The sequence below is a fragment of the Dendroctonus ponderosae genome, unplaced genomic scaffold (assembly GCF_020466585.1).
Source record: "Dendroctonus ponderosae isolate FM_Combo_2020 unplaced genomic scaffold, Dpon_F_20191213v2 Dpon_F_20191213_5, whole genome shotgun sequence".
In the NCBI taxonomy this organism is placed as follows: domain Eukaryota; kingdom Metazoa; phylum Arthropoda; class Insecta; order Coleoptera; family Curculionidae; genus Dendroctonus; species Dendroctonus ponderosae.
The window spans coordinates 4891828-4917734 of NW_026018715.1; the positions used below are offsets into that span (position 1 = coordinate 4891828).

Here is a 25907-nt window from a genome sequence, read left to right on the forward strand (position 1 = left end):
AAGCGATAAATTAAAGTACAAACACTCGCAAGCTTGAGTACGCAGGATGATTAGTGACAAGAAGAACAACCATTGGGAAAAAACGTGCGCAAAACGCAAGACCTATATTAAGGAAGGAAAAGTCCAGAATGCAGGCGACTTCTTAAGAACATTAGGACGGACCGAAATACAGAACTCTTCTTCTCATCAATTAAACCGGAAGAATGGAGTCAATACGTTGTAGAGATTCTAACAAAATCAGTTTATTACAGAATTACAGCATCAGAAGTCAAAGACGCATGTGAAACCTTGGAAAAACGGCAGAGCCTCAGAACCAGGAAACATTCCGAGAGGAATTACCAAAGGGTCGGACTGAAAAGCCCTTCCCTGCATTAAGAAACTTATTTCAAAGATGCATCAACACATGGGAAGCATTTGAGGAATGGAAAATTCCAACATACCCAATATTCCTAAGAAGGAAGACAAACGTAATTGCTATGATAGCTATGCGAGAATAGCAGTTACAGAGTCTATTAGTAGACAAAATGGCAAAATATTTAAAAATAGAATAGAAAAGAAATACTCGGAGATAGAAACTCAAGAACAGGTCGGTTTTAGAGCTCGATGGTCCACATTCGATCATCTCTGCTCATTAACAAAAATTCTGCAAAAACACAGCGTTTGACCAGGAGGGAAAGTGCGAGGAAGACTGAAAACTGGATGTGGTCTAACAACGGGATTCCAGCTCACAAATGATCTCAAACGGGGCTGTTGTATATCCCATAGCGGTTTAAAATCTGCTTAGAAAGTGCCTTGAAGGATATTTGAGGACGAGATTCTCCAAGCTCGGAACGTTAGAAGAGACAATATCGAAAAGCAATTTGCAGGAAAGAAAAACAACTACCGATGACCAGTAATATACTATGGAACAAGAACGTAGCTATAGAGAATAAGAAGATAATTTAATTATAATTTTAGGTATACATTATTTACTTTGTTTGGAGCTTCTTGAATGCTACAAGCTAGACGCAGCAATTACTGACCTCATTGATATAGAGTTTTTTTTAAATTAGAAGGCTTTTAAAGTCTGAAAGTGCATGGAAGATGTTAAAGTGTTGTGCCTAATTTGAACCCAGTAAATTTTCCAAACGTCGATTTGTTAGGGTCAGACAGAAGTAGTTCATATGTATTTTTAGTAAATCCAATACTAAAGTCCGACGAATATAGGAAATAAAGTTAGTAAAAAGGGCTAAAAGCCTACTTTAACTATATTGAGTAAGGGAAAATGTAGTAAGTGAGGTGGAAGAGACTTTAAAACTGGTAAATTACCTAAATACAAAATATTCCGCAAAATGAAAACACAAATATCGGATTTAATTGCCCGAAAAGGAACATCATTCAGTAGCATAGTCAGGACACAAAGAAACCTCTTATTAAATGTTGTTTAAAATAAATAAAAAAAATGTGTATAATAATGCAGATGTGCATGTTTTTTTCTGGGAAATAGATCATCACTTTCTAAATATAGATCCAACAAAAAAATATTAATTTACACGTCATAGTCAACATTTAGGAATCTAAATATTTTGTAAGCCATGGAAATATGTAAACACAAGAGTTCTTCCATTTACATGTATTTGTACAATACATGTGAATTTGGAGTACAATGGACAATTTGGTGAAGATAGAACCATTGTATTTACTTTAACAATAAGACATAAAAAACAACCAAGTCATATTAAGATAAAACCACAAAACAGAGCACCTATGTAAAATTTGCAGCTTGAGTGATATTAATTACGCAGCTCCGGTTATTTTTAAGGGTTTGTAATAAATAAAACATTGATAATCAGGAAACGAAATATAACAGACATTTTAATTCAATCCGTCCTTGAAGCTGAGAGAATACCACACAAGATGCGAAAAAGAGATTGAAATACCAGATGCAATCGATGAAATAAAGGTCGGTCCAATTTATGTAAAACAGACCTCGAACATAGCTCACCGAATGACAGAATTGCATAAGTGAAATGGAAATAAGTAATCGCCCATATAACATCATTCGAGAAAGTATTACAGAACTGTTTCGGACCAGAGACCTACTTCAAAAAGTAAATATTCCTGCATTGGGTCACCTCATACCCGTTTATACATAACACTTTCGTTTTTTCATTTGGTTTGACCATTTTTGTTATGGCTCCCAGAGAATTTGGTCACGTCAGATTTTAACTGCACAAGTATAGCCATACTCGACCGTTTCGCAATAAATCTCCTCATTGTTGTCTTTTTTGGATATTGTTGTCGTTTTGGTAATGCTTACTATACTTTTTTCAGACAGGTGGAAACCAATAGTGTTTGTTAGATCTTAAAACAAAAGTTATTTTAATAATATTTCGCAAGTTCCCTAACTGTTGGTACAACAATTAATTTCGTAAGAATGCATTTATTTTCCTCTTCAGGTATTACATTAACATTTTAAGCTATTGTTAAGAGAATTTATGCATATATAAACACTTTAAATTGCAGATTAGCCAAGAACTGTCAGGTTTAAAGTTCGAATCAATTTGATAATTATCAGTAATTTTATTAGTCGTTTGGGATTTATTCCTATATTTCTTTCAACTTCTGTTGCTTACTTTTTCTGGGCTCACTTTTACTGTTACTACTTTTACTCAAATTTATTGCTGAAAAAATCGGTCCTAAAAGCGTTCCCTATAATCTAAAATGAAATTGTCTAATTGTTKGATATGATATACTTAATATTATCAGGTCAATCATTTTTATTGTTCGAGTAGTCACTTTGCTTAAATGGTAACATCCACATAGAAAATMAAGTTGCGACATAAAAACCATTGTGTATTATTTAGTAATACTTTTTGTAAATTTATATGTAATATTTGTAAYTTTGTYAAATTTCAAAATTYATGTAAWTTTGATTCATCCCTTATTTAACGGCACTTRAGAAAGTGTTATCTGAACAGTTATTGTAARAATAAGTTATCAATCGCATCTGAAGCTATCAGSTCCTCTCAATCTACTTAAAGAAGAACTCCAAAAGTAACGCTGTGRAAAAGAACGGTTTTCAAAAAACTTACAGAAAATATAATTTATTTTTGTTGTTTTAAATGAGCAGTTATCTATACCGATAATTCACTTATTGGTATTTTAGAGTTCAGAACATCACATTCTTAATTTAAAATCCTAGTGAACAATTGGAGCAAATAATAATAAGCAATTATACAGTTTAAGTTTTTTAAGTGTTTTTCCTAGTGTCGATAGGGTTGGCATAAAATAAAGTTTTTAAATTTTAAGGTTTTAAAAATTAAAAAAAAATATAAAGGTTTGAAATCTGGCGATCGAGGTGGCCAAGCCACGGTCATGGTATGGAATCCCAATAAAAGTATGTGGATTTTCTTCTACCCATAAATTCAAGTTATTGGAGTTGATTACTCCATGCTTAGAACACCCAGCTTCGTCCGTAAACATAATTGAACCGACAAAGCTTGCATTATTTTGTGCATACGTAAAAGTCAGTTTGAAAATTCCATCCTTCGTGGAAGGTCTCCAGGAAGAAGTACATGAACATTTTGTAGGTGACAAGGATGCAATGGCTGTTCCTTAACGATCCTAAAAACTGTAGACTTTGGACAATGAAAACGGGCACTTAATTTCCGGGGACTTATTGAAGGATCTCCTTCTACAGCATTTAAAATTTCTTCAGTATCCACATTGCAATTCACTTGGTTCCTGGAACTTGGAAATTTCCTAAAATCGTTTACGGAAGGTATTATTTCACCTACTCAAAAAGTACGATCATGCAAGTACAAAATTAGTTTATTACCCGTCTCTCTTAAACGACGATTCACTCTTTCAAAAAATTTTCTATCCGGTACTCTCCGGTCTGAAAATCTTTCCGCGTAAAGTAGTTTTACATCTACGGCATCACATGCTGCAAGTTCAAACACTAAGTGCATGCCAGCATATTCCGAAAACGTAAATTCCATTACGGAAAAGAATGGAATTTAAGAATAAGATACATTTTAATAAGTTGCAAAAAGTAGAGTATAAGTTTTGATAAGTAGTCAGTGACAAAATAATTTGTACTAAGTAATAGTCAAAAACACAGCCCACCAATATATGCATTAAAACACATATTCAATAAATATATTTTGCCTCGAAAACCGTTCTGTTTATCTATATGAATCAGGAGTGTCGTTTTTTAGTTTAAGGTTAAAGCTACATAAATAAATTATTTTTGTGCTCCTTATAAAGGGTAAAAAAATAACTATTATTGCGCTCCACCTAGTCTATCCCTGACAAACCGAAATGCTAAAAATGTTTTTACTGGTCTGTTTTAAGAGAAAAGATGTACATTGTATAAAACAATAATTAAACTGCATAAAGTATTCTAAAAGTTATTTTTAAAAAAATCGTTTATCAGGTGGCTTATCTCATCATATCTCCGTAGGGGGGCCCTCTGAAAATTTTTCAAATAGAAATTTGTTATGTTTTTTAACGTACCCTGTACAAATTCGAGAGCATGCCCACATATTCCGGGACACCCTGTACAAAGTAAATATTATAAAACTCATAAAAGTCTACAGCTTAGCATTTTTTCCACACACAACTTGAATTTGCTAATGAATATTTAGATAACTGATTAATATGTGTGAAATATTGAGAAGATTTAATGAAGTCTTTAAATTTTAGATGAAGGTGATTCGAACTGAAGGTAAAATGCTCAGTTTCAATGCTAAAGTGAGAAATATTCGTAATGGAAATTGAGAGGCACCTGCAAAACATATTTATATAAAACATAAACCAGATCAGCATCAGTTGGTTCCATTCATAACATATTTTCAATATCAGGAATAAAAGCGCTCGTGATAAGAAAGAACGTGATAAAGAAGTGAAGAAGAAAGTGGTAAGCAGAAGAAACCAAGCAAAGATCTTCATATCGTTATAATGACTTCACAAGTTGAAATTGCAAATGCCCTTAGATTATATTTGTAATGTTCAATTTTCTATAAATGTTCAGTCATCAACAGCCAATTCATGTGGTCCGTAATGTTGAAGTTAACTACTTAAGTATTAAAGTTATTTCAATGCTTTTACATGACGAAATGACCTAAAATTGCGTCAAGGCGTTTGCCCTATCTCAAACCTGAAGCATTTTCTCACGCACGCCGTTCCTCATGTGTTAGAAATAATTTTTGGCAAATAGTTCTGCTGAAAACGTTGAGTTCGTATGAAAAGTAACGATTTTGCACCACAAGCTTTTAGCGACACGCGCGACCGCATCAATTCCATACTAAAATCATAAAATATTAAAATAAAATATCTCAAGATCGTAATGCAAATGGCTCAAAAGTCTCGCCACAAAAAGAACAATATATAATCATAATTTCTGCCTTTGCAATAATGTATGCAGTCTGTAATTATATTATTAAGAGATTGGAATTTGAAACCAGACGACCGCAAGTTTAACTTTGAGTATTTGAGCAAGTAATTCAAATAAAATATTTCATTCCTTCAAAAAAACTAAACGATCTTTTCATTTAAATCAAACAGTTGAAAAAGCACATTAAAATAAATTATTTCGATAAAACCGAAGCACCGAACAGCGTGGAGATCCGTTTTAGGTGTTTTTTGGGAGAGTAGTTTTTGAAAAAGTAGTTCAAATACCCGGAATTTCAAATCTAAAAAAAACCACTTTCTCCATTATAATTGTTTCATGTTATGTATAAAATAATCTTTTTAGAATATCAAGAAAGCAAAACTCTTGCTGCTTAAATTGCTTGTACAGATGAACCTAAATTTACGAAATATGGCCACTTTAAAATACCGGATTTCCATTTTTGAAGTAATTTAGCTTACCGCATCGTCCAAAACAGTGGTAGTTTAATGTTTGTTGGGCTATAAGAAGTGTTCGAGTTGACCTATCCGGGTTTTATCAAATTTCCCTAATAGCCATTATTCGGTAATAGAGGCCAAAGTGTTTCAATATTTTACTTTATTTGAGTTAGATTTATTGCAAGTTTTCTCGATACCGATTACTAATCATTATTTGTGTCTTTGAGAATTGAGACAAGGCATTACTTAGTTACATTAAGAAAGCATTACTGATTTATTTAAAACAAAAATTAATTAAAAAGGTAATTAATTTGCGAAGTTTTATTGATAAATTTCCATGCTCATTTCTGATTACACTTTATACATACCTGCCGAAAAATAGTTTTATCAGTGTCTCTTGTTCTTATAAATTGGATTCAAATTATTAATTCACATGGTCTGCTATTTTTCCCGTAATTTTTTTTACATTTTATCCTTTTTATAACGCATTGTAGAGTCAGTCAAAATCAGTTAGAAATCAGTTGGTAGACTCCCTGGTAGACTTCTCCTGTTGTCAGATGTATTCCGATTTTTTCAAATAAGTTTTCTTGGAGCACTGTTTTTGAAGAAATAGGACAATTAAAAAACACAAATCAAAATTGGGGATTTAAGAAAACTTTTGAATGATCCGATCTTTGAATCTACCTGGAGACTAACATTCAGATAAAAAATTTAATAGTTAATTTACTTTAAACTGCTAAAAGTATTGCAAAGATAAACACATTATTTATTAGAATTTTTAAGGAAAACCATATTTGCACAAGTGCATAATGTATTTAGGTGTACTTTTTAAAATTTATGGGTATGCAATAATATTGACCCATATATTTTGCGAAAATGAAATAATTGCGATACTGAGAATTCAGTATTGCAATTATTCTATTTTCGTGGTAAAATAATTTAGTTGCTTTACTAATAACTATTTCAGTCGGCAATACATGGAATTTGCAAAAAAATATATTTGTAAACTGCAAATATCTATATTAAATATTGTTAGAATTTTAGTTTTACTTTGGCAGAATCAAATGCATAAGCCAATACATCGCTGTTTCACTCGAAAAGTATTTTTCAAAAAAATGAAGCACACAAAAGCAAGTGAATTAATAATGGTTTTCGGGTGGGAATTAATTTAAATCCACTCTCAGAAAATAGAAATCGGAGACTAGTTCATAATAAGTGTTTTAATAAAGCAGTAATAAATGATATAAATAGAACAATAATTAAATCTATGATGGTATCATCCCGTCTAACCACTTAGCAGAAGAAGAGCAGAAAGTAGGTTTTTTCTGTTATTATAAAAAATCGCGTTCTTTCTCAACATTACAATTTTTTATTAACGCTAAACCCATCGCAAAATGATCATTTTAAGAGTTGGGAAACATCAAACGCGATCAGTAAGAAATCCAACCCCAGCATAAAATCAACATAACTAACATTACCTTTATGAGGTATAATTAAGCGGTTTCCATATTCAGATGCATTCAAAACATCTACTGCACTTACATCGAAAGTAATAAACATCGGATTTTGCAACTGTTTGGCTAAACAAATTCAATTTCTGCCTATATAGCATCTTGCAAGGATGGTTTCACTATAACTTAAGGTAAAGTGGTTGACACACTTTAAAGTATATGTATCTCTGCTCAAGTTGATGTAGAGATGCATACCTAAATCTTAATTGACCAAATATGAATTTAAATTGGGATAGAGTAATAAAAAGTTAAGTGACGAAAGTCAAGGGAAAAATTAGTGCAGACAACAAACAGAATTGAACTTTGTCACCTTCAATTAGCGGTATGTCTCAGTCTAGTAACGACAAATCGCAGTGAACTACCAGAACGCAAATTTACCAACCGCAAGATTCTCTATGATTATACCGTCCTTTCTTCCCTATACGAGGTCATCATACGGTTAATGCACTTGGAGGAGGCCATCAAATCAGTTTTACCTGTTCTAAACCTGTATATTTGCTATCAGCTTGCAAAATTTACTTACAATAAAATAATTCAAGTCGTTAGTAAAAGGCGTTTTATATGTAGGTACTTATCATGGGTTTGCAACAGATTAGAAAGAAGCTTTGCGGTTTCAGAAGAAAATGTACATACTTTTGAGAAAGTTTGCGCAATTTAACATATTGTCGAATATGAAGTGGTGAAGAAACTTCATAACGTATTATTAATATCGAGTTAATATTATAAAATTTAATCTTTAATAGTAAATGGAGATAATGAAGCTACAAACTCAATGCATTCAGATCATCAGTAGTATTGTCTGTCTCACAATGATTACAAATAAGAGTAACCAGGGGTAAACTTGCATCTTAAAAATTTATAAAATTAGAAAAATCTCACGTCTCACCAGACCCTAACCGAATCAGCTGTTTTTCTGAGAGCTTCAAAAATAATTATATGTTCTGTGGAAAACTTCATAACTACGAATACCGGAAGATGTTCATAAAAAGATGCAATCTGATGTGTTTCTCATTCTAGTGAAATTTTTAAACACATTTTTGTATAAAAGTATAAGAATTTTTAGAAATTGTTGCACGTCGAAAGAGTTAATGAGTTCATTCTGATCGTTTGCTATGATTTTACCTGCAACCGGTCTTTACATCTTTTAAATGCATTAAATGAAATGAAAATGTGGTAAGAAAACAGGTATTTTTGCATTTAAAGTAAATCCATTTTTGCGCTGGTTCTGGCCACCTTCCCAGGCGAAAGTATAGATCATCCGAAGATGTTATTAGTATGATGTTATATTAGAGATTATTATGATGATCTGCATACCTGCAATAAATTGATTGAAACTTTATTTTCTTATAACTCATATTGTTTATGACTTTCCGGTTTAGCTTTTCTTGGCTGGTTTTTGTTCTAATTCACAGCTTGCGATTTCGTCTGCGTGATTGAACATTGAACATTCTTGACCTTGAACGTCTTGCTTGAAGACTGAACAGCGCCTTACTGAGTTTTTGATGGACTATTAACTTTCTATTTACTCAACTAACCATTGGTTTTTGAATGAAATACTTGAGATGAGTCCGATATTTTTATAGTTCGCATTTGTCCTTAACTTCTATCGACTTCTTATATTGTACTTATATCGCATAATTATGTTGTTCTTGACTGTTTAATTTGTCTATTGGGGTAAAAACTGCCAGTTAGTTTTTACCTAGACAATTTCTACAGTATATCTGAGCTCCGTTTTGTCTTATTCCGATTTTGTGTAAACTTTGTAATGTTTGGTGCATTTAAGAAAAACTTTTCTGTAAGACCCTTCTTAGCATTAACTTGTTTCGAAAGAATGGGAAAATTGGAACTAAGCCATTCTTCAGGTATCTGCCGGGAATGGTAAACTGACTTAAACAATTTCCATCAGAATTTCCAATATAATATGGTTGGGTTCTCAGACTGGAACAATACTCCCTTGTATATTACTCCCTGCTTGGTTATTTCTAGTCCGCTCTTGAACCAAATCTTCGAGCCAATGCTTTCAATTTTTTTTCTTTTTGGTTTCTTTCCATTTTTTCTGTCTCATTTTCGGTTAGAATATTAAATGGATTCTCAAAATTTTTGCAAGAAATCCTAGTAAGATCGTAAGTGATTCCATTAAATCATAAACTTTGATGTACATTAAAATTAAAATAAATGTTTACTACTGTCAATGAAGAAAAATTGTAACAGCCAAAGCTTCCATTTCTTTAAAATTTAATTATATTGATTCAGGGGAATGTTGTGGTCACTTGATGGTAAATTGAAAAGAAAGGAAACATGTTACTGTCACCATTTGTTACGCGATATTAAAAATTTACTTAAAATGTGATTTTATGAACAAAAGAAAAGGAAATTGCATAAGCTTTTTATTATATTTGTTTTGAACCAGATGTAGTTTAGCACGTTTTGTTCTGATTTGCCAAGCCTTTCCATTACCCCAGCAAACCTCTTTCAAGATACCAAATTAATTGTGGGACGTAATTTTAGCGAATCAAAATATTCGGTTAAAACGAACTTAGAGAACACAGGTACATTGAAAGTACAAGATCCAAATGTTCAAATTTGTAAACGTTATTTTTTTTAAATGTACTTCAGATTATTTTGATCACCAGCCGGCATTAATTCCAACAACATAATTTCACAATTGTATACAATATGTAAAGCACTTTATGTGCTCAATAATCAGTTTTGCTGTCAGATGAGACGAAACAAATTTAAATTCAAGTTCCTAGCAAAGACTCTTTCTGGTTTGTTGTAAATGGCATTATTTAATTTTTGATCAAGTCTTCTGCAAAAAAATTAAAATGTTTTTAGCAATTTTTTTAGCAAAAAATTGAATAACCTTGGGATACTTTTACAAACTCGCCGTAATTAATTACCTAATTATATATATTCAATACGCCAGCAAAAACTAGTCTAGTAAATTAAAATGCAACTTGGCATCGACTACTATTTTTCATCAGTATATTCGATAAGTGGAAATCTGATTTAGAACCTAACGTTTCAATGGTGTAAAAGTAACTAAAGTAAACTAATGTACACTCGCCATTAAATGCGATATATTCCAATATAAACCATAGACATTGTTTGCAATCAATCGAAGTATATTTCTCAAAAGAATAGCCACTAAATTACATATTATTAAGACATATTGGTATCTACAATTTTAGTAGCATAAAGAATGTTTCATATAATTAAGCAGTAGTTTCAAAATAAGAGTATTCTCTAATTTGCACTTATAACAACGTATTTTCCGTTGTTGAAACAAAAATTAGCAACATCATATTAACAGAACTACTCGCTTTCTCTAGATACAACAAATTATTTGTTATTTATATAAATTAGACAAAACTCAATAAAACTATATCAACTCACTTAGCAGAAAACATATACGTTTTCGAAATTGTTCCACTGACCTCCTTTTATATTGTCTATCGTTGAATGCTAAGCATGCTTCCAAATTGGCCAGCTGAAAGAAGTTTTTGCCCTTGTTTGAAAATCAAAGTCAAAGGTTAGTTTTCACTTGTTGGCCATCAGTGATGTTGAAAGGCATGAAATTGGCTTATTCCTAAATTGCAACCATAAAAATTTTTGCTCGAAACATTATTAATGAAAGATTCCATCTAACTTTTGATCTGCGAATATGATAGTTGGTACAAGGCAAAAAAACGTTTTGCATGGAGAATTTAAATTAACTTTGTCGTTTATTCTTGCTAATCTTTTAGGAACGTTTGCGAATTTCCAAGAAACTGTTGCTACAACAAAAATTGAAAACTGCTTCCGGGATTTAATATGTTTCTTGAGTGTTTCTTTGTGAATAAAAGTAAATAAACTTCCAAGTATTTTTTATATTCAGTCTAGTCAATGTAATTTTTCTGATGTCATTAATATTATTTTTCATTTCGACATATTAGGGCGAGATTATGTTAATAACGTATCAGAATTTAATAATAATAGACTTTTTATTAACTTAATTACACAAATGGTTCAAATGCACTTTTCAAAACAATTATATCGAAATTTTAAAACCATTATCGAATGTAACAGCCTATCCATTTTACATAATGTCATGACTATGCAAATTGGATACCTGGATATTTAACTTTGACCATTGGGTGAGTGGCGAATTTATTTTGGGTTTATATTTGCAGGCGTTTGACTTGCCATTCCTTCTAAATCTTATGATGTTTTAGACGGTTTCAATGTACTAGTATATGCCTTGGAGTTTTTGAAAGTTTCTCTTTCAAAAGCAGTGTTTAATACATTATTCTAACTTGCAATAATTTGTTTAATAATTGTTTCAGTTTGACTTTTAAATATTTAAGATATGCTATGCAGAATGTCTCGATATAAGTGACAAAATAAAATAGTCAAATTCAAGCATTCAAGGAACAAAAAATTGATATCCTACATAAGCATACAAAGGTCACATTACCCGCTTAATACAAATTATTTGCAAAATTTTAAGGCAAAATTTTGGGTTGTGAAATGTTACTAATTGAACAGTTATCACAAAAAAGTCGTCCTGTTAAAATGAAATAAATAGTTAAATTAGAACATTTAGAGGAACAATGATGTTTTCTTTCAATCCCATCAACCAGCTCAACATTGATGAACAAACGTTTTACTGTTTGTTTTTATGTTGATTTATTTTTAATTATAAAAACTAATAATTGTGCTGAATGTTGCTATATTTTCGTGTGGAGAAGACAAAAAATCCTCTAGATTAGAAGACAATTGAAAACATCTTGTTCTGAAGACCACAACAAACCGATCCCATCAAATTCCACTGTATAAAATTAGTACCAAATTGTGCGTGCTTAACTGTTTCGTTTTGAAAAATCTTCAACATATAATAGCGATGTTTATGTGCGATGTTAACTAGGTGATGGATAGGCAAACAACCCTAAAAAGTGTGTAAGCCCATCCACGTTCATACTATTCTTAAACATTTTCTAATTTTAATACGTAAGTTGCATGATACGTAAGACTATCATGTCCATTAAGAGAATTAAGGGTCTAGTGGAAGACAATTTAAAAAGTCCCATGTATAATTTTCTGATAAGCAGAAACATCTTTCCCACTTTACAGGTTAAAATATGTATTAGTTTCCAAACGAACTATTGCATCAGATAAATTAACTGAAATCGATGATAGTGCAATGAATAAGTCATTGAAGCGGTAGTCTACTTCATTTTTACATCTAATTGCATCTTAAATATTTCCTTATGAAGAGGACTTGTTCAAATGGTTGTTTTTACTGTATAAACTCTCATTGTATAAGAAATTGTTGTAGGAAGTAAACCGAATGTATTTGAATGTAAAATATTACATTCAACTTATTACCCGATTAATCGGGAATACACTGAACCAGTTGCCAAATGGTAAATTATATACTAATGTTTTCAATGATGACTTATTTGCCACATAAACCTTGTCCAAATATTTCATATTCATCTACGTTAATATCGAAACTTCTTGAAAATTAGATTAGATTAGACACTTTAATTCTTAGCGTCATTTGCGCTTTTCGTGCTAGCTAATGTTACATTACTTATGTATGCATAAAAACTGCAATTCTGCAACTGTTAAAAGCAACAATCCTTCTGAAAATCTCGTAATAATAATATGTAATTATTTACTTACGCTTTATGCAATTAAAAAATTTAAATAAATACCTCAGCAATTATCAAGGACAATTAAGATTAGAAGACTCAAATATTAAAATATATTCGTTATTTAAAACTAATTGCAAGTAAATTCAAGGAATATCGAGCTTACGGGAAAATAATTTGAAAATATATGTAGTAAAAGATGAAAATCTGCAATTTCAGGTAACCAGGAATAGAATACCTAAAAAGGTTTTTAATAATTTAGAAAAGTGGAATAAAGAATATCTGCAGGAGAATTGTTAGCTAATTAAACTTAGATTTTACCTGTTCGTTACCTAGTAAGCAATATTCGACCAAGGAGATATTCAATTAAGCAATAGTACCTTGTTGTTTAAGAATTGGTTCTCGAAAGTATTTCAAATAGCGAAATCAACTGAGCTAATTAATATATCATTGGATATTTTTATTGACATGATTAACTTACCCTTTAACATTAAAAAAGAAAAGGCTTGAAAAAGTTGGATCAGCAGGTTAATTGCTAATGGAACATTTTATTATATTTTAGAAAGTTTCYTTTTTCCTTTACTCTCTTTAAGATTTACTATAATATCTTGATTGTATGCCATTAGCGATTTCATACACCTAAATTTCATAACTATGTATTCTCCTCCAGCAATTCCTCCAATATGTTTTAGAAGACCTATCGTGGTCAAGCAATAGACGTTTTTTTAACACTTTTGATTCAAAAAAGTCCGGAACAGAGTTTATGTAAACATGAAAAAACTCATTAATCGTAAAATTTTACCATGACTTTACAAAACTTAGTCTCTCAAAACTCACTCTCTGTGTATTATTTAAAAAATACTGGAGAACAAGCAAGTAACTGCAAGCAAGTAAAGAAGACAATTTAGAGATTATGATAAGAGTGAACCTCGACGCAGATTTAGACTGAAAATTTTGTATAAGCAGGTAAAAGTGTAGCAATAGTACGAGTTATAAAAAATAAACGAATAACCGAGGGTCTGCCAAAGAGCCTGACAAACCCTTTTGGAAAGAAATGGTCTTTAAAACCGAACTGCCTAACAGGAAAAGCTGAGTATAAGACCTATTTGATCAACTAAAATTTTGTATTGGAAAAATTGCTGGTTCTCAAATAACCGGATATTTAATTTATAATCAAATTAGTTTTACGATCTCGTTAACATGTACATTGAAACAATTATAATAGTTATTAAAGTTTCAAGTGCAGCTGCTTGTAGGTGACTTGAAGCAGATGGTGTTCACGTTTACGAGATGCAAACTGCCAAATATATACGAATACAAATATAATTTTAACAAGTTCATAAATTTTGGTGGCATTGGAATTATAGTGAGGATTGTTTCTAGACTGAACGATTAAAATAAATGTGAATATCTCAGTTAATGCCCGTTCAGAATGACCAATGATGGTATATGGGAGCGACAGACATATCCGCATTAAGATCTACTAGATTGTGAATGATGGTAAACAATGTAAGAAATCGAAGAAGAATTTAAGTTCATCTGAAAAATTAAAAAAATGTAATAAAATCTGCATAATATGTATATTCTGCTTGTAGTAAAAGCATATTAAATAGGGTCCCTCCTGAACGTTCAATCTTAGTAGCACTTTGCTAGATTCGCAGATCTAATCATCGAATGCATGCCCAAAAACGCATACACTTTGCATCTGAACAAGTCAAATGCAGTTGCTACTACACTCATTTGCGTTTTTTTATTAAAAACCCAGATGTAACTGACAGATAACCGCTCACCTAATATATTTGTTTTGAATATAATGTAATTAATTCTCAAGGCATTTTTGTACCGGCCGCGAAATATTTAATTTCATGCAAAAAAAACCGGAAATTGATGATGCTGAACTTATTCGAAATCAATTAGGATCAGTCGAACTTATATTTTCGAATAAAAAATGTCCAATCTTGGTACTATTTATGGATTCCCAAGTCATTTGGCAAAAAAATATATTAACATTTTTAATGGCTTACTACACACATCACAAAAAACTTGATGTTGTTTGACAATTATTGCAAAGCAACAAACAGGATATGGAAACCAAATTTAAAAAACATTTATTAATATCTACTATTTGGAATGCATATTTGTGTGAAAAAATAAAATAGTCTTATGTGACTGGTAAAAGACGCTACAGGGTATATTGAAAATTCCATTAAAATGAATATTTTACGAATTAAATGAAATAAAGATAATTCAGTGATAATTTGAATATAAATCAGTTTTTTTTGGGAAACCAAATTTACGTCTTGTCTTCATTAGCTCTTCAACTTGACAGTTTCGCTAGAAAATATTGTGCACTGAAGAGAACAGACGAAAGCGATTATTTTCAAGATAGTTAAAAAAATTTGTTTAGATTGGAAAATTGTCCGCTGAGGAACTCTATTAACGATGGTTAGTTTGGTTCCAAAAACTTTTTATAATTGACTAAGTTTTTAGATCAGTAGTTAAAGGAGTAGAATCTTATAAGATACATTTTGATGGATTCGATCAGTCTCAGTGTCGGGTTTGCTTCAATAGTTTTCGGAAAATCGTAAAGTTTATGACTTCGATCTCGCACTTTAACTCGACTTTAACCCAACAAAGTAAATGTTAAATATTTGAAAAAAGCGGTTTGGCCCACAATAAGTTTCAACAAGCATACAGTGCGATCAGATATATTCCTCAGATTATAGTATTATAAATTACTTTTGCGTCTAAAAAAAACTACTAACGTAATTTATTCTCTTATATAACTGGATGATAGTACACTTTAGCAATAATATATGATGCAACAATAATTACCTTTTCACGCTTTTTCCGATTAAAACAATTAAAACCACTTTCATATCGGTCACAATCAGAAGTATGCTAGTACTTTAGTTATAAGAAGATTATTTTCAAGTTTAATTGAATTAATTCAACTTTTAATGTGCGACAAAAAATATCTGGATAACATTATATAATAAATGTCTACGGCTTTAGTTAAGCTTCAAATATTTTTTTTTTCATTATAGAGTTCTGATCAGTTGTTTAAAACAAAGTAATACTAAAAAAATTATAATGAATTGTCTTCTGAATGAATGAAAATCTCGGTAGTAACGTTAATAGTCTCAAAATTGTACACTTTGCCCAATTTTCTCTGTTACTTAATGCTTGTTCTAGTGTTTATATATTTTTTTTGTTTGCCTAAATTTTGTTAATATAACTGTTAATAATTAACTTTAAAAATATTTATTAAACACTACTAACTAACTAACTAGTTAACTTTCTTCAATATCAGTTTTTATGTTCCATTACAGCGCATAACTGGTGGAGGAACAACTATTGCGTTACTGCCTGGATTTTCTTGTGGATTCATCTCTTATTCAATAATCGAGTATATTTGCTTTACTTTTTGTTAAATGTGAGTTAGTTTATTTGTTGGTGATTTCTGTTATACTAGTTATTTGCGCACACAAGCAATGTTGGTTTAACAACTATAGGATGTGAAGCACACGAAAATTCAAACCCATAAATAAATAAATGTAATTAAAATAAAGAAATAGTTAATATAAAATATCAGAATGGCAGAAACTCAGAAAAAATAGTGGACATCTTGAAACTCACAGAACTACTAAAGCAAAAGTTTGTCGAGTTCATCAAGCTGCAATTAGTAATTTATCTATTTTTCGCTTTGTACATTTTGGAATCATTCTGAAAAATTTTAAACTTTCCAGAAATATATATAAGTATATTATGACGCTGTTGGAGATGAATATTAAGAATTTTCGATTTTGGATGACGAACGAATGAAAAATTCTGAGACCTAATTTGTTTAACGGAACTTAAAAGAGTTGCAAAAGTTTAGAATAAGAGTGACAACGTTGAAATTTGCAACACTAATCAACCACATTGAATCTATTTAAGTAAGCACGATTCAGTTTTCAGTCGACATTTCAATTTAGCTGATACGTTTTTGAAAAAATCGCAGCACAAAAGTAAGCAGTTGTCCGACTTGTCTAGAAAGAAACTGAGGAAAGATGCGAAAACCCTGATAATTTCCAGGGTTATAGAGATAGATTTCCGCTATTTGAATAGTGTGCAGAACACTGCAAATTCTCAATTTTATCTGACAAATCAATGAAAAAATTCTGAGACCTGGTTTGGGTTATTTTGAAAGTTGGAAAACATTCCGATTCCAGAGTAGCGCATTAAAACATTGGCAAACATTCAGGAAAAACAGTACAACGTTTAAAATTGTTGCAATAATAAGAGCGTTGTCTATTTAATCAACTTGAAATTAGTTTTCTGTGTATTTTCCAATTTAAATTTATATTTTTAAACCGCATCACAACGTGGTCGAGGATAATGAGTATTCTGAGGTGACTGAAAAACTTCGCATGCAATTGCTAAACACTGTTGCAAATAACTGAAAATTCCCAGAATTTTACACACATATGTCCACTAGATATTAAATAAAGTGAAAAAAAAAATTAAATTTTGTTTAAAGCATTTTTCAAATTTATTTTAAAAAATCAGGTTTCCTTGACAAATTCTGAAAAATATCCAAAATGTTGAAAATTGCGACAATGATAGACCAACATTTTGTCTATTTAATGACGTTAATTTCAGCCATTTGTCTATTTTTAACTTAAAATAATACAGTTCTGAATATATCGTGGCACAATATAATCGAAAACCAATAGAACCCCTAAGTCAATTGAAACATTCGTCAAAAATTGACGAAAATCTGCAACTTTTGTATGTCACTAATACAAATAACAAAGACGATATCATTAGCAGATAATGAAGCAACCAGTGCATACTTACATCTTTAAAACCTTTATTTAAATATTTCGAGTAGGGTTTTGATGTGAGCTGAATGTTCGTTATTTGCCACGTTCTTATTGAAAATTAATTTTCCCATTTAATAGAATTTCGCTTTCTGATACTATACCTTAGAATTACTATTATAAAAATAAGAATACTTCAAAGAAAAGACCAGATTAGTTGAAAAGAAGTTTTTATTTGTTTCCAAGATGTTTTTAATTCCTTGGCATGAATTTCGTGAATTAAAGATGCTGCTTTCAAAATGTTTCGTTCTGTTATTGTTCAAAACTCAGTTCTGCCAATAGAAAAAATAAGTATATTAGTAGCATTTTACCGACGTATAAAGCCAGGCCATTTTAATAAAATTGACCAATGTTCGACTATAACTTACATTTCAGTGCAATACCTAATTACAACTCGCAACAAATGCACCTCGCTATACGCTTTTCACTTTCTTCTTGTATCTTATTTGTTTTAATTAGTTATATATTGCATTCGCTCATGCAGTCTATGACGCAATATATGAAATCTCCTATTAAACGAATTAACATGTGAAAAATCCGTTCTACTAATATTCTCAATATAATAAAATATAAATTATTTGTATGCAATTATTACAGTACAATCGCACTATTCTTTTGATTATTAAACTCAAAATTCTACTTATATCACACTCGGCGTTTGATACGATCGAAGTGGTGTTCTCTAGAGCAAAACGTAAATTACTTATAATGTAATAACTCGAAATAGGACACTGCATTTCGCATGTAAACACGTAAGAAGAAGAAATTCAACTCGCTGATCGGTAATCCTTTCTTAACTTATAAAACAGCGTAATTGCTTATGATGATAAAAAGTACTGAATGTAGCGTGAAAATTTTTAGTACAACAACGTTAATTAGTATCAATTTACTTTATGGAATGCCGTATTAATTACTTGGGGTTCTTAGCAATCTTCAGTTTTTATATTATATTTAATACGTTTGACATAGCATTAAGAATCAATTGAAAAACACTACCTATTAAATTAGTAAACGTTTATTAATTGTTCTTAGTATTGCCTTATTGTAATTTTTGTTCTTTTTATCACCATAAGATATCAAACAGAACTTCACATGAAAATGGCTTGTGCCCTGGAGGACGAAGCTGCAATATATTAATTAACCAAATACTGCTACTACTACTACTACACAAAATAAATCAAAATAATAATAATAAGTTAAAAATAACTAATAAATTTAAATTGTAACAAAAATATAATGGCCCTATCTAAAATTTTGAAAAAAATCAATAACTTTTTATATAAATTGGGCAAGTCTTAATGAATGAGTGTCATTAATTTAAGTAATAGTATTTCGCATTTAACTACTTTTGTTGAAACATGCTGAACATTACATAGTTTTGATTTTCATTAAACTCTTAAAAATTGTTTTCAAATCTTATCCAATACCTTTAGCTGCAATAATTCTGTATTATAACTCTGTGATATACACAGAGCTTGTCTAACTTGATTATACGATTGATTTTAAAAGTGAAAATAAATGTAAAATATGTAGAGCACAAACGTTTTTGTTAAAATTTGTGAGTTACAAACTAAAGAAGCTTTACTAAGCGAAATTATAAACCGATTGCTGTATTTTCCGTTCAATTAATTTGGCTTTGTCTGCAGAAACCACCGATATAAATTTTAGAATAACTTGAAAATGAAAAATATGGTGTGCCATATTGTTGCGCAGAAAACAAGAAGCTTGTTCGTAATAATCTGGGAAGCACGTATTTTTTTATTTTTTTAATAATAGTTTCTCTTTCCTTTTCTTGTTTTTACTACATTACCTCTTTCTTCTCCCGCCAAATAATTCATATAAGTTTTGAGTTAAAACCTGGTCAGAACTCATATTTCCAAAAATTCCAACTTTTCGCCTTTATTTGAAAATAAAAAGTATTTCAACTACATGCACATATAGTAAGAATCGATTTAAACTGCATTCCAAAATTTTCCATAAATAAATTAATGGTCCATATTCACTAATGAACAAGAACTGCTTTAAACCGTATTGATTTAGCTGCTCTACTTTTAGATAAATTAGCTGTTTTCACTTTTTTTTTAATGCGAAACCGTCTGTTTCTAGAGTGAACAGGTATATTTATATGTCGTTTCATAACGACGCACAAATTTCGCCTATATTAAATAGGCGAAAATTACAATATATTTTTATGATATTTTGTACATAAAATATCTTCAAGTTTCGTTCTAACACATCGTATTCATTTTACGCTTGTAGCGCCAGAGTTTTGCTCTATTAATTATGCTCACTAGACAGAGAGTTATTCATGTGCCTACAAATTTTAAAAATGTTTAAACTGACTCGGAATCAAGATACATTGTCCACTTTTAATGCAGGTGAGCTACTTTTAAAACTTTCAAAGCCATATTTCTCCTCTAATTTCAGACTAAACTACTTGTTTCACTTACAAACTTAAACTAAAACTTAAATCGGTCTAAATTGCGAAATATACACAGGAATAACATGTTTTTTTTGTGCAAGAGAACTCTTGTCTGTTTTTGTGTTTTTCCTCAATTGTTTGTAGTATTTGAATCTTGGGGAGAAAATGTGCCCCTACCCTAAAATATTTTCTATAAATTGATTTAACTAATTGATCCTAAGGCTAATTTTTCTATATCTTGCTAGGTTTTATAACTGTGCCTTGTTTTTTAAGACCAGACATTCGGCTTGCATCAACTGCTCCAGCTTCAGTTAAATTTCAATTTCTTTGTTGAATTGAAGTTGGCTGTTCAAGATCCAACAAGAAAAAATGGATTTATTGATGCTTTTTAAGAGAATCGTTTTTACACTCAACATGATCGTTTTTCGACCTTTATAGGATTTTTCACATGTGACATAAGATAAATTCCACGGGAATTCCAAAATTACCTCTCAGTGGACCCAGGTGCTAATGAGTAAAAGCGCCAAAAATTTTACAGCATAATTATGCAAACAAGTTGACTCCAATTAAAAATATATCTGACTATAGTTGTTGAAACCTAAATGAAATGCTGTAATTGGGACAAATTTTCCAGCAAATGTTATACTTTGCCATAAGAATTAATAAAATAATTATTTGCCAGCAGTGTTACTTTAATGTTTAAAGGAAAAAAACATTCATTAAATATTCAAATACGATAATCTGGAGTTTAAATTGAAATTAAAAAAATTCGAGTTTTTCAATTTTTTTACTTTCATTGCAATTATAAAACAATTTGCAAATTTTCAACTGTTATACACCTGAACAGTCAAGACAGCTGCTTTTCAATAGCCCATAATAAAACTTTATTTCTGGTTAAAATTCAAATAAGTGGTACTAATAGCTTACAGTAGTAGTTCCATATATGTTCATCATTTTCATAATGAAAGAGTAATATCTCTTGAATTTACATACCAATAAATTTGAATATCAAATGGGCCCCATCACTCAACTGGATCGATACATCACAGGTTTTTAATTCAATTTTGTTGTGCACATACACAGCACCCACGGATTAACTGACACAACCACACGGTAAAACTAAAATATCCCAACAATAATAATTATTCAAATATGTCAGTACCTTGATCAGCAGAAATGATCGCAATAATAGAAAACGAACTGAGCAATAAATTATGAATATAATTAATGTCAATTAGAGGAAAATCACTAGTTGTCCCCTTTGCCGGTACCACCGCAAAACAAATTAAATGCGGCACTATCCAATAGAAACACGGAATTTTCGTTGTCTTGACAACTGCGACGCCAAAGGTACTCCGAACTAGATGCATCAGCTGGACAACGTTGTCGGCCGTCCAACTGAATGAAAGAAGAGACAATCATTAATAATAATTCGTCGGGGAATTCCGATAGTAGGAATCTGTGCGAATGCAGGAATTGTGCGTACCGGCTAGAGAAGAGTACCAAACTGCATTTGTTAAGGTATCGGAGACACCAATCAGTGGTAATTTTAGAAAGGGGAGGTGGGGAATGGGTCACTTGTGGGGTGAATATATGCCGAGGTTTTCACCTAAATGCTCATTGCAAATTATAGGTAACCAGGTGAAAGTACCATCTATTGTCCTTATTCTTCTGCACTGCTGAGGAAATGTCACCAAGAATCATTGGCCGTTAGGAAACGTTTCATGCTCATCATTCAATTAAAACGGTAATTGATATTCTTTGAAAAAGTGCAGTAGTTTAATGGGTGGTGTATTTACATGCCTTGGAAAAAATTACCGCTACCTACCTTGCCCTGGAATATCCAAGTTTTGATAGAGAGCCACTTAAATAACCTAGAATTTCGAAGTAACACGTCACCACCAAAAGAGTTTTTTGCCTATCATGTGATTTTCCGAAAAAATATGTTATTTTACGCTTAGGTTGATATGAATTGTATTATCACAAGCGAAAAAAAAGCGACATTTTAACTTAGACTATTATGAAACGGAGGCTAAACGTCACAATAATGTTTCTGCTAGCGCCCCATTATCCTTTTTCAAAATCTAAACAGAACCAGATGAAATTTGTCACTGATATCGAGACCCAAACATATAATTTGAAATGTTGGAAGGTATGCAGATAGAGAAAGTTGTCAAAGTTTGCATTTTTTTAGAAAGAAAATCTTTAGAGAAAGAACTTTACAACGCATCACGGGAGCTCCAAAGAGTGTTCAAAAAGTATGTTTCTGAAACGTATAGAAATAAAAATCTAGCGATAAGGACCGTTTTAATCAATTGTCGACTGATTCAAACTTTCTCAAAGTTGAAAAGCCTCAAAGCGTTGTTTCCGACAAAAATGTTTTACAATGTAAGTAGAGTTTCGTGCGTTGGAGGCTTTCCATTCTTTGTTAAATATTAATCTGCAATAGTTGATCATAGTTGACATAGGAAATGAGCGTGATGGGGATTTTTTTAATTATGTGTCTGAAATAGTCAAAAATAGGGGAGCTAGAAGAAAGGACCATCTTGATCAATTAATTTACTTTTGGATAAACTTGCTGTATAAGTGATTAAAATTAATTTATCAAGTAGCAGGTAAAAAATACATTACATAGATTTATTTGACATCACAATTTTTCTTGATTTGTTGTGCTTAGAGGTCACGAATTTTATTAATAGTAAAGTTGAACTATATGAACAAATACTGTGAAGTTATAGAAAATAAAATAACTCACGTGAAAACATGAAATGAATTAATTGAATAATTTTAATATCTACTCACTCAATCTAGCAGCGATAGGAACGAAAAGACTTGTAATACGACTAAATGTGAAGTGTAAAGGACTGAAGAAAAAATCAACACTCCTCATTTAAGAGAAACCTTTTCTTAAATTTTGTATCGTTCAGACTCTTAACAGGACCTTGTTCTATTTATCTGTGGTTTTCGATTAGTTAGATTTTTAAATATGTTAACTTCGTTTGAGATTAAAATGTCCTCGAAAAGTCTGAGATTACAACATATCGAATAAACCAGATATCAGGTCGATCTAGTAGCAAATAAATATATCTGTCGGATAAGAAGTTTAATAACCGATGCTCATTTATATTTTTCTTATGGTCAGCAAAGCTAAACCGCTGACTAAAAATTAATTTTCAACGAATGTAAAATAGACGAACATAAAAAGTGAAACATAAGGACCATTTTGCTAAATCGTCCCGATAACTATCGATTTAACGATTAATTCATAGCCATAATTTCTTGTGTATGTAGGAAGTTTTGACTTCTTAGGAAATAACAGAAACCATGAAAATATTTGGTTAATTATAGCGGAAATAAACGTTATAAACGGAAAAAGCTAATCATAGTAGTTGCGATGTAGATGCTTGTAAAAAGTATGTCTCTAAACGATTTAAAATACAGAGCTATAGAAATAGGGCATTTGGGTCAGTCTGTAACTATAGTTCGATTAATTTTATGATTAATTTATAGAACGCGTAAAGGTTTTTAACCATAATTCAAAGTTTTTAAGGAATTGAAATTATTGAGAACTGTATCTCTACTCAACAGGTTGGCCTACTTGAGTAGAATAGAGACCTAACTTTTACCGTTGACAATATTTAAAATTATGGCCAATGTTTACTGAAACGGTGTAATTTCTTGGACTTAAAAGAAAGTTTCAATGTCATTCCGAAACAGCTCGAAACTCGAAGAAGATCAAATCACAATAATTCTTAAAAGTAGTTAATTAGTCTTCTTATTCTTCTAATTCTTAGAGTTTGTATTCCACTAGGTGTCGATATAAAGGTTTAAAATATCTACCCAAAAAAAAACACAAAAATTCTTCAATGTCTTTTTGTCAACAGATAAAACAAGAATATCCTTGTCATCGTTAATCGTCTTCAAGATTTTCTTTCCCGAAACGTAGCAAACGTCCCGTCTTCCGCTGGAAAATGTTTTCGCTCTTATTTGTGCACCAGGTTCAATATGCTGCTTCAGTTAAGAGTTCCAGAGTTTAATAAATAAAAATATGGACAATTACTCATTTGGAGAACGTTAATTATACAAAACAATTGTTGTTTTGCCTGAGTGTTGCCCAGATATTGGGACTCTTCTTCTCGAAAACGTGACTGCTGACTTTTTTTAAACGGATGTAAAACTATACTTTGTTGCAAAAAATGTAACTTTATGCCCCTATAATGTAAACAATTAACATTCTCAGGGCTAAGTGGCCATTAATTTTAACATTTTAATGTACTAATTTGCAGAACTTTCATGGCTTACATTTAATGTAAAAAATTTTAAAACTTTTAAACTTTTTTTTTAAGTTTCAAAAACTTAAAAACATCCTGTTTAGTGCTTTAATAAAACCTCTATAAAAATATACTAGCAGAATTATTATGGTTATTTTTTTAATTTTAAGTTATTGTAAATGTTCTACTTTGAATATGACCTTATTAATTATATAACCTGAGATATTCGGCATTATGACTACGTGACGCTCTTAGCGTGGGCAAAATCTTCAGTTTGATGATATTTCCCGCAAGTACAAGAATGAGGACTGGAGAAAGTGAGCGAAGAATAATTCAACATGGAGCTATCGCTTAATAACGTATATTAGTAATAGAAAAATATGGTTCCTATTTGCTACTAGAAGTTTAAATTATAAAAATCTAATAAAAACAGTATTATTTGTCAGTCGTCAACAAAGAGCACAAATATTGTAGAATTCCTGTTAAAATTTCAATATTACAGCAATAGTTAGTGGCCAAAGGAATGAACGTATTGAGTTATTCAAAGATGAGGATACCGGCCCTAAAAATGGAAACGGCATATATAACGGTGGGCACATTTTCTTTAGTGGATATCTAGTGTATTTTTGTACACATATTAAAAATCGCCGAATGGAATCGAATGACAAAATCGAAAAAAAAAATATATGGAAAACATTTCTGTTTTTGTTCTCTTTCTGGCAATCCACTGTTTTAATCGGAAGAGTATCGCCGTTTTGCCATTCAAAATGATCAAACAAACATTTAGAAATAGTCCGCAGTATGTTTGTGAAGAAAAATTGATTATAATTAATTGTATAGCTGAAATTCATTCAACGTCGTTTTGTTAAAAAAAATAATTTAATAAATATAATTTACTAAAACTGCTTGCAAAAATTGTGATCAGAAAAGTATTATCAAGAACCCGCTTTTGATATAAGATTTCAAGGAAAAAATGTTTTATCACTAATTTAACAATACTGCTGTAGCCTGGATTGGTGCAATTTGCGATACAAATATGTTTAATAATCGACATTCACAAACAGACAAAGCTACATACGAAAGAAACAAATTCGAAAGTCACAAAAGACGAGAACGGTGAACGATTATATTAGCTTTTTTTGTTTTTCGGCTTCAAAATGTTACTGGACTTGTACTTTTGAAATCGTTCGACACTCGTGTCTTTGGTCACTATATCAATCTTTTGTAGTCGGCATTTGTAGTAAATATATGATTAGCTTATTTGTAATTTTCAGACTAAACACAGGATTCTTCAAGCATCAGCGTAGAATTTTCTCTTTTTAATCATATTTTTAAGTGAATCACTGTAAACACAGTGTGTACTGTTTAAT

At 31.0% G+C, this 25907-nt stretch overlaps 1 protein-coding gene across 6 annotated transcripts in view; it reads right to left on the bottom strand.

Moving 5' to 3' along the window:
• The window catches only part of LOC109541316 (scavenger receptor class B member 1), an 83935-nt gene that overhangs the window by 51153 nt on the left and 6875 nt on the right, over positions 1 to 25907 (bottom strand). For 2 of the 6 annotated variants that reach the window (XM_048666438.1, XM_048666435.1), the window contains exon 1: positions 21260 to 21773. The exons of 3 other annotated variants lie outside the window; for them this stretch is intronic. The gene's annotated coding sequence lies outside the window, so the exon portion shown is untranslated. Of the gene's footprint in view, positions 1 to 21259; positions 21774 to 25907 lie in introns of those variants that run through there. One more of the 6 variants, XM_048666437.1, reaches the window with a different exon arrangement.